The 13,411-nt window shown below is 43.6% G+C and overlaps 1 long non-coding RNA gene across 2 annotated transcripts in view; it reads right to left on the reverse strand.

Moving 5' to 3' along the window:
- The window catches only part of LOC309369003, a 68,627-nt gene that overhangs the window by 39,325 nt on the left and 15,891 nt on the right, over positions 1–13,411 (reverse strand). For both annotated transcript variants that reach the window (XR_014167998.1, XR_014167999.1), the window contains exon 2: positions 8,524–8,633. This is a non-coding gene — a long non-coding RNA (uncharacterized lncRNA). The remainder of the gene's footprint in view (positions 1–8,523; positions 8,634–13,411) is intronic.

The following is a 13,411-nucleotide window of genomic DNA, read 5'->3' on the forward strand; positions in this document are numbered from 1 at the left end:
CTCCTACTTCTTGGCGACTCAGGTGCAGCCAATTCCTCCGACTCTGGAGAGTCCTCTCTGCTGGGCGTGACCCTGACAACATGCAAAGAAGCAAAGCGCTGTGCTAGCCTTCACTCCCACAATGCGTCAAGAGTGGCAGCTGTTAATCTGGTATCCGTCAAGGCTGCAGCAGTCAAGGCTTCTGCAGGCCTAGAAATGTCCAGATTAACAGCAGTGAGCTCAGACAAGCAATTGCCAAACAAGCAATTCAGGGAGATGCTGGAACAGCGAAGGGGAAGGGCTACCTCCCTCAGCCTTTTGCAATCCCAGAAGTGCCATCTGATTGGATGAGCTTGTTGCCATTCACTGTTTTGGGAAAATGGTTGGAATTAACCAGCGCTGGCTCAAAAGTACTCTGTCATTCAGCAAGTGGTCCTACGATATTTGTTGTCTCACATTCCTTGGTGCTGGGAATAGGATGTGCCATCTGCTTTGGCTGTTTTGTGTGCAAAGTAGCTGTCATTTGACATGTGATGGACAGCGAATGGCATCCTGTGGAGAAGGAGACCACCTACATGAGAGACAGTTTCTCTTGCTAAAATACTGAAGTGGTCAACCTTTTGTCAACACTTAGTAATCCTGTCAAGAAGTCCAGTTACATCAGGTGTCTCTTTATTTGTTTTGCAATGATTGTTGTATACCACCCAGTATACAAGTAAGGATTTAAAACTTTAGTTACAACAATAAAACATAAACTGGAAATCTAAAACAGAACCAGACCAGAAACAGAATGAAACCAGAGTGAAACCAGCATCAGGGAATGGTCCATCAGTACAAATGATCTAAACACACACACTGAAAGTCTAGGAAAATACAAAGGTCTTCACTCGGCACTGAAAAGACCGCAGTGTTGGCATAAGGTAAGCCTTCCACAAGCAAGGTGCCACCACTGAGAAGTCCTCCACTAGCCACCCATCACCCCTCATTTGGTGGTGGGAACTGAAAATGGCCTCAGAAGATGATCTCTTAAGGTCCAGGTAGGCATACGTGAAAGTGTCAAAGTCACAGAGCCTCTTTCAGGAAATGCTGGTAGCAACCCTATCCAAAAGTCCAGGGGAGGGTGTTTGGTAGTAAGAAAGCAGAAGTAGATGCATTTTATATTATAAAGATTCTGGCCACAGTCCAACAATTAGGTGCCCTTAAATCATAGCTTAAGTGCTCCTAACTCTAAGATTAGCTTCTGTTCATGGAACTCACAATAGCTCAGCTCCTAAAATCTCCATGTGCTTTGAATTAAGAGCTCATCTGGAGTTTACAAAAACATGATGAATCATTCAGACTTAAAATAAAAAATTAAATTAAAAAATAAACACATTTTGATCATAAGATTTTCTTGCTAGCAGCTGTTTGGTTTGGTTTTTTATTTTTTCCTGCCAGACTTTCATCTCCTGGGCACAAAACATATATTATGGTAATAAGCCTGACATCTTTTGGATGAAAGCTGTATCAGAGTTGATGGGTACTGGTGGGGGGTGGAAGCTCATTTCCCATATTCTCCTACAGTTAATATACTATTTTTGTTCTTTTAGATCATGTTTGACCTGCCTATTTCATAGCATGAGCTGTGTTTGAGCAGGGACAAGGTGGGGCATGCAAGAGATCAGTCTCAGTAAGCACAATTTGAATTACTGTACTCAACATCAAGCTCTTCCCATGCAGAACCAAAGCAACACACACCCTGCATGTATTGCAGTATCCAATGAAGCCTTTTACAGGACCAGCTCTATCATTAGACGAAGAAAGGTGGCTGACTCGGGCGGCAAGTAGAGAGGGTGCAGCAGCAGTGGCTGTTCTGCTGAGCCCCCTGCGTAAGTCCCATCCTTCTGGGGGCGGGGTGCCCCAGTGGTACTTGCTTGTTACTGGCCAGAGGCAGTGGCTGTCTGTACTTGCTAGCTGCCTTCTTCCAAAGAATCACAGATAGTGACATTGGAAATGGCCCCTAAATGAGTGGCATGCCAGAAATACAGCCAGCCCAGGCCACGTACTTGAGGCATTTATTGCATTTCTCAGCTCACATGATACATGCTGTCACCCCCTCTGCAGCATTGCAGCATCTGTTTCAGTGGTGCTGAGACATGTAGTGTTGGGCAAGGGGTGGTAATGTGTTGGGTGACGGAGTATCATCCACTCGGCCTGCCCTGCATTCATGTGCAATGGAAGACACTGTCTCATTGCTCTGAAATTCAGCTGTCAGTTCAGTTGACTCCTGCTCAGAACAAGGAATGGGGAATTAAAATAACAACAACAACAACAACAACAACAACAACAACAACAACAACAAGCATCCTCTTAAGATCTCCCAGAATCATCCAGCTCCCGTCATCATGAAGATGTGAACTTGCTAAATGCAATGTAGATTTATTTTGTGTTATGCGATTTGTTAAATGGTCTAGGTCATTCATGTCCTGGGAAAAGCGAGAATAAAAGACCAACAGAAAGAGTCACACGAAAGTAATCAAACTGGTGAAATGTCCGTGTAAGGCCAATATTACTCCATCCACGTAGCACGACCATCAGACCCTGCCAAAGGGGTGACATTGACAGCATTGTATAATTTGGTGGGTGGTGTCAGCTAGGTCCAGGTTACCCCAGTGCACAACAAATTTCATTAACTTGTCAAAATACTCCAGCCCAAAATGCTTGTGGGCCAGCATAGAGAATTAGGGCATGAAAGACAGCTTATGTGGGAAGTCACAGACAATGAAAAGAAAGGGTGCTATGCTTGAGGCCATTCTCATTCATCAGAGTCTTGTCAGTCTGGTTAGGACTGCTGAATAGATGTGTCTAATCACATTTTGTTTAACCAGGCTAGAAAAACAAAGGTTATGAGGGCGTCCTCTGATTTTTCCATAAGGCAAATGGAGGTTAGGGAGCAACAAATGTGGCTGCTGTTCTTTTCCTTTGCTTTTTCTGCAAATTTTGTCACGCTACCTACCACCTGTGCGTACTTCATTGCTACTTTTATTTCTAGCACATCTCAGAACACATAGGCTTGGATCCTAACTAGGCAGCTATGAATGGCAGGGCTCCTTCCTTTAATGGCTGGGAACAAGATGCAGAAGAGGATCCCGCTAGCAGAAGGCAGGGGAGAGGTAATTTTTGCTAATATCCATTGCTAACCCTCAAGCTGGTCTACTGGATATCCCTGATGGGCGGGGTATAAATAATAAAGTTGTTGTTGTTGTTTTCTGCTTGGCACAAGAATAAATCAGTAAACGTCCCCTTCTCCCCTTTTACTGATGGGAACACTCAGTGAGTGGAGCTTTGCTCATGGGACGCTTCTTCTATCAGAAGTCTAGTTAAGAGCCAAACCACATTGTTTACCTGATGTATGTGTTAGAAACACTGCATTCTCAGAAATATTGTCAGTGTGGCACGGCAGTATGACTTCCAGTATTTGGAATGAATTAGTTCAGGGTGGCATTATGAGCAATTTCAAGTTCATCTTCTAGTTCTCTTGCATTTTACGCTGTAGATTCTTGGACCCTTCAGGCTTAAAGTGATCATTGTTGGAAAGTAAATCAGACACATTGCATTCCATTCTCTGTGTATGTTTTGAGGTCTTCTTGATATACAGTAATCTATACTCCATCACAGCGGCATGTCTGAGGGTCATTTGGATGAACCTGAATTGAACTGTGAATTGAATGTGAATCAAATGAGTTCATTTTGTAAAGAAATAAATGTGAACTGGAATTAGTTCCTTTTTGGATGCATGCTGAACTAGAACGAGTTCCTTTTTAAAACTAACTTTCCAAGCCATGGGGTCTACGGACCTACCCTCATCTTATTCAATCTGCTCAAACAGTGATTGAAAGCATACATATATGGAGAGCATCTTGCCCAAGTATCCTCCCAAACACACCACTGCTACTTCTGCCATATATTCCTTACATATGACCATGAACTGTATCTTATCCCCTGCTCCATGTCTATAAGATGGAGGTATTAGTGGGATAGTAATAAAGGTGCAAAGCAAAATATGGTCTGGATCAGCTTTCCCTCTGCCTGGTGCCTTCCAGATATTGCTGAACTCCAGCTCCCATCACTCCCCAGCCAGCAAGTTCAGTGGTCAGGGATGGTGGGAGCTGGAATAAAACAACATCTGGAGGGCAGGAGGTCCGGGCAAGGTTGCTGTCAATAATAAAACTGTATGGACAATAAATCAGTGGCTGCTGGTACAGAGACAGCTCGGTGTGGCTGCATTCTGTTAATAAGGCTTCCATGTGCAGTTCAGTCACTAAGGGAGAGAGAGAGAAATAAGAGGAAATTCTTAATTCATAGGAGGAGAGCTACACGGACATCTCTCTACAAGTGGAGTATTGTCTTGTATGGAGTAATGTTGAAAGGTTCATAACATGGGGCTGGATCTAAGCCATAAAAAGAAACATGGAAAGTGAAACACCCCCTTTTCTCAGAATAATAACGTTTCCTATGTGTAGAGTAGCCTCTTTGTTCAAGCATAAATCCTGCATTCATTACCCTGTTGTGATCATATCTAGAAAATTTGAGTGACCCTGGGATGCTTTTGAAATTTTGGCTTGCAAAGGGGGAGGATTCTTTCTTTGTTGCATTTGAGGCCCTGAAGCACACCTAGGCTGTAATTCTTTTTCTTTTTAGTGGCATTCCCTGTCGGGGAGCAGAAAGGCTTCTTCCCCACACCTGAAATGTCCACTGCACGGCTACAACATTGATGCAAAACTATTCCCACCCCATTATGTGGAGATATCATTGACACTAGTATAAAAGAAACGTTGGGGGCCCCAACCCAGCCCCCCCCAACCCAGCCCCCAAAAGGCCCTGAAAGAGTGCTGTTCTGTGGCATTGGTGTGTATGTGATGAGCTCAAAAGTATTGTCATTAAAATGAAAGAATATCCTGCAATGATTTCTAACAGCTGCCAAGCTTGTTATACCTAAGAACTGGGAAAATTTTAATGTCTGAAGATAAGTAAAGTATGGCATATAGGACAGTTAGCCAAGTTAAGTGATGTTATACTGAGAGATGGAATACAAAAAGAATTTTTTTAAAAATATGAGTGAACAATGCCCTTGACTTTTGGAAGAACGGATATAAGTATATATTGTTGGTAAAATATGACTCTGTTCAGATGAGTGCATTCTACATACTACTGTATACTGTGGTACCTTGGTTTGCAACCGTTTCGGACTACAACAGTTTTGGATTACAACCATGTCAAACCCTGAAGTGTGTCCCCCCTTTTTTGGATTTGCAACCCATTTTTTTTGGATTACAACCATATTTTTGGGGGGGAGGCCCCATTGGCACAAGCGCGCCTTGGGTTGCAACCTGTTTTGGTTTACAACCGGACCTCCAGAATGGATTATGGCTGTAAACCAAAATATCACTGTATTTGTGTAGTTTTGACAGTCTGATATTGTAGTTTAATGTGTTTTTGGAAAGAGTGAGAAAAAGTTTGCTCTAGATCATGGAAGGGTGTAGTTAATCACTAAAACTACACATTTATTACAGTGACTTACATAACAGATATTAAAGTCGTGAAGCGAAATGTTTGTCTTTTGCCTTCTTTAGCTGCCAAAATGTTTTGCTTTAGCAAGCTCCTGACTTGAAGGTCCTTTGGTAGCAGTGCTACAGGGACTGGGACTCTATAAATGAAATCCTTGGGTTTTCTGAGTCAACATACTGTATAGGCTTGGACTGCAAGGAACCTTAGTGGCACAAGTTGTGCCAGAATGAACGCCAGCACAGATTTCCTGGCTGGAGTGATAGCAATGAGGTTCCATCACCAAACACCTTCATAACTCTGGCTGGATTTGTGTTGTTTTAAAAAACCTGTAGAGTTTCACCATATCTTGCTTTCCTAACAGGTATTATTATCAAAACAGCTATATACTTATGAATGTTTCATTAGGGTTCTATGTATTTATAGCACTTTACTTAGCAAAGAGTGACGGTACCAGCTATCTGAAAACAAATATCACACACAAACACAGCTTAAGTAGAACAACCCGCAGCAACAAAACCGGGGCAACAGCCTGTCAAAATGCTTCTATTCCTAGATGATGGGATGGATATTGGTTAGCAAACTGAAATATAAAGGGGTAAGAAATGAGCACTGCTGTTAAATATTTATGTGGACACCCTCAGAAAACACGTTTTGTGATCCCTTCTCTTTCCTCTACAAGGGCTTTTTTGTGAACAGAGGCATAAGAAGACTTCAAAGTGGTTCCGTGGGCTCAGATGAATGGCTGTCAACATTGTGGACAGGTGACGCCAGCTTCAAAGCCTCAAGTCCCTTTCAAGAGGTAGGCAGTGAATTAGCTGCCTGTGTTGGTTTTGCAATGGATGAACTGAACGGTTGTGTCCCCAGGGCTGTCCTGTGCTGCAAGTCACTCTGTGTTTTAAGGAGCAGTGTTAACCTGAGAAGAATCGAACTTCTTATTTAGTGACTTTTCATCCTCTCAAGGCTGTGCTCGTTTCGGAACTAAGCCACATTGAGCTAGTTCACAAAACATGCTAAACCAAACCTTGACTTCGGGAAACACTGCAAAGCAACCACAAACTGTAGTGGTTAGTGGGGAGAGCGCTTCACCACCAATCCCAGCCAGTGGTGTAGTAAGGGGGGTGTCAGAAGGGGCCATGGTGCTGGGCATGGATTTTGGAGGGGGTGTGAGGCAGGCGTCCCCCCACAGGCCTGTCCCAGTGCTCCTCTCCCAGCATTGGAGGAACCAATGTTCGTGGAAGGGACCATGGGTTGGTCTATGCTGGGGGTGCTGGCATGGGGACACTTGCTTCAGACCCAAGTGCTGTCAACTGGCTGGGCTCCATGTGGCAGCACCCTGCCCGGATCCCAGCTTTGCAAGGCTGCTGGAGGGATGCATTGTGGGAACATGGCAGGCCATGCACCTGAGGGGTGTGTGGCTGTTGCACCCTTTTTGACCCACCCTCCCGAGCCTTGCAAAGTTTGGTTCACCACATTTCCACATCAGTTTGTGACTTTAAAAAACCCACCAAAAACCACATGAAAATTTGTCTGTATTTTAGCACACATTGCAAAGAATTTCCCCTAATACAATGATATTTTCACCAATATATTAATGTTTAGGCACATTTCCTCAGCATATATGCTTTCTTGTACACATTTGGCGGGGGGTGGAGAATTGCACTGCAGGTTTTGGAGAAGTATGACTTCTGAAGGGTAAATCTGTTTGTATATTGTTTTGGAAACTGCAAATGACAGAGGTTCTCATTACAATGCAAACGACACTAAATTTCTCCCTTATTCCTAGTGCACCCTTGGAACTTATCACTGCTTGGAAGCATGGGTTGAGTGTAAGCATATAAATGAACCTCAAGATGCAAAAAGGCTAGAAGTCGCCAACCCTAAACTAAACAACTGGCTATTTCACCACAGCCTTTTATTTCTTTGGTTTTGTTTTGCAGAGTGTGAAAGTGCCAGTGGGAGTGTCATTGGAAGAGGGAGCAGTCTGATGCTTTTGTGCCCCAGTTGGGTATCAAAGAGAAAATCTCTCAGGCTTCAGCTGCTTAAGAAGGCTTGACCTCTCTCTCCAAGACATTCACTGCATTGTCTCTCTCCACCCCCACTTTTTTTTCTTTTTCTTTTCGGGAACACACAAGGAGAAACAGAATAAGCAGAGTGGATGCAACAAAGCGAGGACAATGAACAGAGCAGAACATACTCAATAAAGGAGGTGCAGTCTGAGGAGACCTCAAACAAACCTCCTGGCTTTTATTCTCCTTACTACAGTTCAGTTGTTCTTAAGCAGGTTGCGGTTTTTATATGGACAGCAGCCAGTGTTTCTGGGACCCTTTACTATTGAGTCAAGCTGATACAAAACATATTAAAGCAGTCATCTTTCTTGTTTCCCTGTCTGGCTAGCAGAGTGCTTTGTGGCTTTTAATACTTCTCTACCAGGTTGCTGCTAACTGCATTTATCTACACCCAATGCTTTTTTTCCTGGGGGGACGCAGGGGTACGTATACCCCTAAACATTTTGTGAATCTAAGTTTGTCCTCATTGAGGGGCAGTATTTCAATATGAGTAGGAAAATGAGAGTACCCCTAAACATTTTTTAAGAGAAAAAGCACTGTCTACACCACTAAAAAAAAGGGACACATATTTGCACGGAATCTACTAATTTATATAGAGTTGCAAATTTAGAAATAATAGTTGATGCCCCAATTAGTCATACTCAGAGTTGACTGAAATCAATTAACTTAAGCAACAAGTGTTAATTTTGAGTATGACAATTGCATTTCAACCAATTACTCTAATGTAAACAATTCTTATCTCTTATTAATTTATAGAATCCCCTATATGCCAAAATAGCTTCTAAGCTGTTTAGAACTATTTGACCAATAATAAAAATGCACAATAGCATTCCATTGGGGCATTAAAACATTCCCAATTAAAATATGCAATAAAACAAAAAGCACAGCAAATAAAAAAATAAAATCAGAAATAGAAAACCATATATCTCACCATGGTGGAAAAGACAGTAACCAGCTTGTCCAAGTGCCCAGTGCTGATTGATCACTTCAATCAGCCCCTGCTTTCCCTTCTCATGGTTATTTTTAATCAAGGTCTGTCATCTGTAAATAATGGCATATTTATTTATTTCCTTTCCTTTATATGCCACCTTTATTTTCCAAGGATCTCAAAGTGGTGTATATGTTTTTTCTTCCTCCCCATTTCCTCCTCACAACAACCCTGTGAGGTAGGTTAGGCTAAGAGATGGTTGCTGGCCCAAGGTCACCATCAAGGCTGAGTGGGGGTTCAAACCCTGGTCTCCTAGGTCATAGTCCAGCACTCTAACCATTACTCCTAGTGCCCTCCAGATGTTGCTGGACTACAAGCCCTATTCCCTCTATTGGCATTGTTGGCTGGAGCTGATGGGAATCAAAGTCACATCAAAGGCTACAGACCTCCCATCCTAGCCTTAAAGACTGGATAGGGAGGGGAGCTGCTACTGCAATCCACCATATGCATGTTGGTATATGTCTGGAGTGGCTCATCATTGGAGCTTTAGGCTTTTGGTGGAGTGACTCCAGTTAGTCAACGGTCATGTGGCTGGGGTTGAAGGAAGTTGGCATTCCAGCAACCTCTGAAGCATCAGGGATGAGCCAACATTTGGACACAGCATTAGCAACCCCTTGTGTATATGATGCAAGCACAGTTGGGGGGCGGGGAAAGCTTATCTTTTGGTCTTTGAACATTAAGATAAATTGCTCACACTTGTAAAAGCTGAGGACATGAGGCAGTTAGCCAGCTTTATTTTCCTGCCAGCCACCAATGTTGGTTACTTAGCATAAAGAGATCCAAGACCTTGCTTTCTCTGTTCAGCATGATCTTGACAGTGTCTCTCAAAAGCCTCCATCTTTTTAAATTCTAAACCCCTCTCTGATTTCTTATTGTTAGGGGATTAATGGGAATAAAAGGCAAGCTCCACCTTTTCAATGCATTGGTATTGGCTCAGAATAGGAAGGGCAAGAGAAAAGGGGAGGGGAATCAGGATTTCAGTTTGCTTCTGTTTCTCTTTTCTAAATTCTGTAGTTAATGGCGTTGGCTTTAGAGTGTGCTAGGCCAGCAAGTTTGAATCTGGTTTTGGGGCACTCCCACCAGAATCTGCTTTGGAGGGCGGGGGGACCAGGTCCTTCCTGAGGTTTTTGTGCAACACTCAGAGGATGCAGATTTCAAAAAGTAGGAGAGGCAAACTAGTAGCCCATCCCTGTTGTGTTCTGTGGATTTGCCTTGCCTCTTGCAGAGGTCCGTCTCTTTTCCTCCCTGTCGCTTTAAGGCTCATCATCAGCTTTGTAGCATGAAGGATCCTGCCAGAGGTAGGTATGCCTTTTCGACTTTTCAGGATGCTAGTTTTGTAATGGGTGTCCCCTTTAGGAGTACTTTCTTCTCCCAAGAGGCATCATTTGCATGCAATGGCACAAGAAGCCTTGGTGATGCAAGAAATTGACCAGACCAGTGACAGACAGTGTGTACAAAGGACTGTGAGCTGTGCTGGTGGGTGACTTGAGCACCCCTCCAAGCCGTTAAAAGCAAAGCTCACATGGCAAGGAGCCCTGGTGGTGCTGGGTGGGGGAAGGGGCTGGTTGCTGTGGCAACGGAGGCCTTTGAAATGGCCTGGGCCTCAAACTTTACTCAGTTAACTTTCTGTCAGGTTCCCAAACGGGCACAACCAAAAGACGGTTCTCTCAAAAACTTCTCAAAAACCTTTAGGAAATGTTAAGAGAATTTCCCTCCAAAACGCAACCAACCTCTTCAAGGGATATCACCACAGAGCTGTTAATAGGCTGTGAGGGTCCTAAAGAGCTGTTTGGCTTTGTTAGTTTACAAGTCGTATTTTTTCGGCCTTCAGCTCAATCTTCCAGCTTAACTAATTAGGGAAGAAGATGGGGAACCATTTTTTCCCTTGCATGCCCCTGCCTTCCTTAGAAGCCATTGGCATTGTGTTTAGGGGACTCTGCTGTTTAATCGGCAGGTTTCAAAAATGAAAAGCCCACAAAACCTGACACAGGGGTGGCCATACTGTGTGTAATGTGAGCAGGAGCTGAAGTGATTTAGAAATGGTTGAATGAGGGGGTGGGATCAGCTAAGGTTGAAACCAGCGGGAAAAGGAAGCTAAGAAGAGTCACAGAGTCATCATGGAAGAGATCTGGCCACTCGTTTTTGTGCAATATGTCGTTTGCAAGCAGCCCACTGGTAAGCAAAGCTTGTTCCTTCTAATCCAGTCTCCATGGACCATTTGCAATCTTGCAAATACTATGCCAGGCTCTGTGCCTGATATACCCGCTTCTGCTCCTAGGCAGTACGATGGCAGAATCTGGGTCCTGCTCAGAAGATGTCCTAGGCTTCTCAAACAATGTTTGAGAGAGTGGGACTGTGCATGCTTGCCCTGCATCCAGCAATCCTGTCCTCTGCTGGCCTTCCTGTCAAATGTACATGGGCATCGTCAGGGCTCTCCCAGTGAACCATACCATGGATTTGTCAGGGCTTGCCCAAAACATTGTTCTGCCTGAGGCAGGAGCAAACCATGTCATGTGTGCAGAAACTGATTGGACTGGTGATTGAATGTTGCTTCGGCCACGGAATATGAGAAGCATCCATACCAAATGTTTAAAGTACATGACTTTTTCCTGAAGAATCTTGGAAGCTGCAGTTTTACCTATGGCAGAGCTATAATTCCCAGCATCCTTAACAAACTGGAGTTCCCAGGATTCTCTGGGGGCGGGGGAAGCCATGTGTTTTAAATGTGTGTGAAATGCATGGTGTAGATGTGACCTAAGTGGCTTTTAGTGCACCTGAGGGCAGGAGGCTAGCATGACAGGCCACACAGCTCTGATCTCTAATGGAAAGGAGATATGGCTGGGTGGGCTCTTCAGTGCTGCCCCCAGGCATCTGGGGCAATTGCCTCTCTCTGCTTGGGTGACAATATTGTTCCAAGGATATTGTGTAGTGTTTGCTCTTCTAAGTCTTCAAAGCTCTATGCTCCAGTGCGAACCCACTATGGTTGATCATGTAGCCAGATTTTTCTGATAGAGGAAGAAGGGGCGAGGGACAGTCTCTCTACTTGCTGATTTTCCTGGCAGTGCAAAAAAGTTTGTGGGGCAGGGTTACCTGCTAAATTTTATATTACCTCTATTTAGTAATTTGGTATTTTGTTTTAGAAAACGTGCTTGATACCGGAAACAGTTTGGGGTGTGTGTGTTTGAAAAGAAGTTACTGTTATAAGCATTTATGCACAGCCTTTCTCAACCTGTGGGTCCCTAGATGTTGTTGAACTACATCTCCCATCACCCCTAGCTAGCAAGACCAGAGCTCAGGGATGATGGGAGCTGTAGTCCAACAACATCTGAGGACCCACAGGTTGAGAACCACTCATTTTAGCACAATTTTAGGAAGAACGTAAATCTTGGTATTGTGGATAGGGCCTGACATTTAGGACTTGTGGCTTCTTGAAATGCCATAAGTGCTAGCTGCTTTGCATAATGTTGCCACAAACAAGGATTTTGTGGCACATGAGCTGTAGTTGTACAGTTGTATAGAAACAAGCGGTCACAGATGGGAAGTCCCTCTCTCAAACACTAACAGATTTCAGGCAGCCACCACAATCATATGCACTTGTCACTAGGTCAGAGGTACCAATGCTTCTGAATACCAGTTGCTGGAAATGGCAGGAGGGGAGAATGCTCTTATGCTCAGGTCCTCTTTGCTGGTTTCCCACAGGTACATATCTGGTTGGCCCCTGTGAGAACAGGATGCTGGACTAGATGGGCCATGTTCTGAGGTATGGACTATTGGAAAAGGGGTCATAGCTTGGTGGTGGAGCATCTACTTTGCACACAGACTGTCTCAGCTTCAGACTCCAGGTACGACTGGGAGAGACCCTTGTATGAAGCCCTGGAGACCTGCTGCTACTCATTGTATACAATGGACCAATGGGCTGACAGCTGATATAAGACAGCTCCCTACGTTCCTATGTAGGAACATAGATTGATTCACTACAAGTCCAATGCTGCTCTGTGATCAGAGAGTTAACTCATGAACCAATTAAGCTCAGACCACAGGCTGTGAGGTGAGGATTCAGTGGGAAACATTAGCAGCCCAAATCCATACACATGCACTTGGGATGGGAGCCATCTCAGAGAGTAAACATGGGCTGAATGGAATAGACATTATCTTCCAGCTCCACATTTGCACAACAAACCACACAAAAGCTTGAGTGACAATTTTTTTGACTACATTTTGCTTAGGCTTCTGCCAGTTTATGCCCTTCTGCAGTAGTCTCACGTTCCACCCTGTTGAATCCTGTTTGTTTTATTTTATTTCAACATGTTTATCCTGCCCAATCATCTGTCACCTCTGGGCATCTCACACATGAAAAATATATAATACAAATACAATAATAAAAGTAAAAGAATCATTATATAAAAGCAGCACAAAATTAGCAAAAGCCATGAGAAAAACATACAATAGCAAAAAATAAAAAATCAGTGTAACAGTGCTAATAAATATATACACATAGAATTGTAGAGTTGAAAGGCACCCCAAGGGTCATCTAGACCAACTCCTGCAATATATATATTAAAGGGAAATAGAATAGATCTTTGTCCTCAGATATCTTGCATTGTAATGATTCAATGCCCAAAGGAAGAGGATAATGTTTAGAAGAAATATATAAAATTTATTTATATATGAAAAGGCCTGGTGAATGCTTTTAATTTACTTGAACCCTGCTGAGGCCTGTTTGTGTGGCGTGCAGGGGGTTAGGCTGCCAAAGGGATGTCTAATTATCATGTCCACAGGCCAGCTAGTCCAAAGCACCTGCTCTTCTGTGCTTTTTACATTACAAAGTAAT

The sequence above is a fragment of the Podarcis melisellensis genome, assembly GCF_964234715.1.
Source record: "Podarcis melisellensis genome assembly, chromosome: 4".
Lineage (NCBI taxonomy): Eukaryota > Metazoa > Chordata > Lepidosauria > Squamata > Lacertidae > Podarcis > Podarcis melisellensis.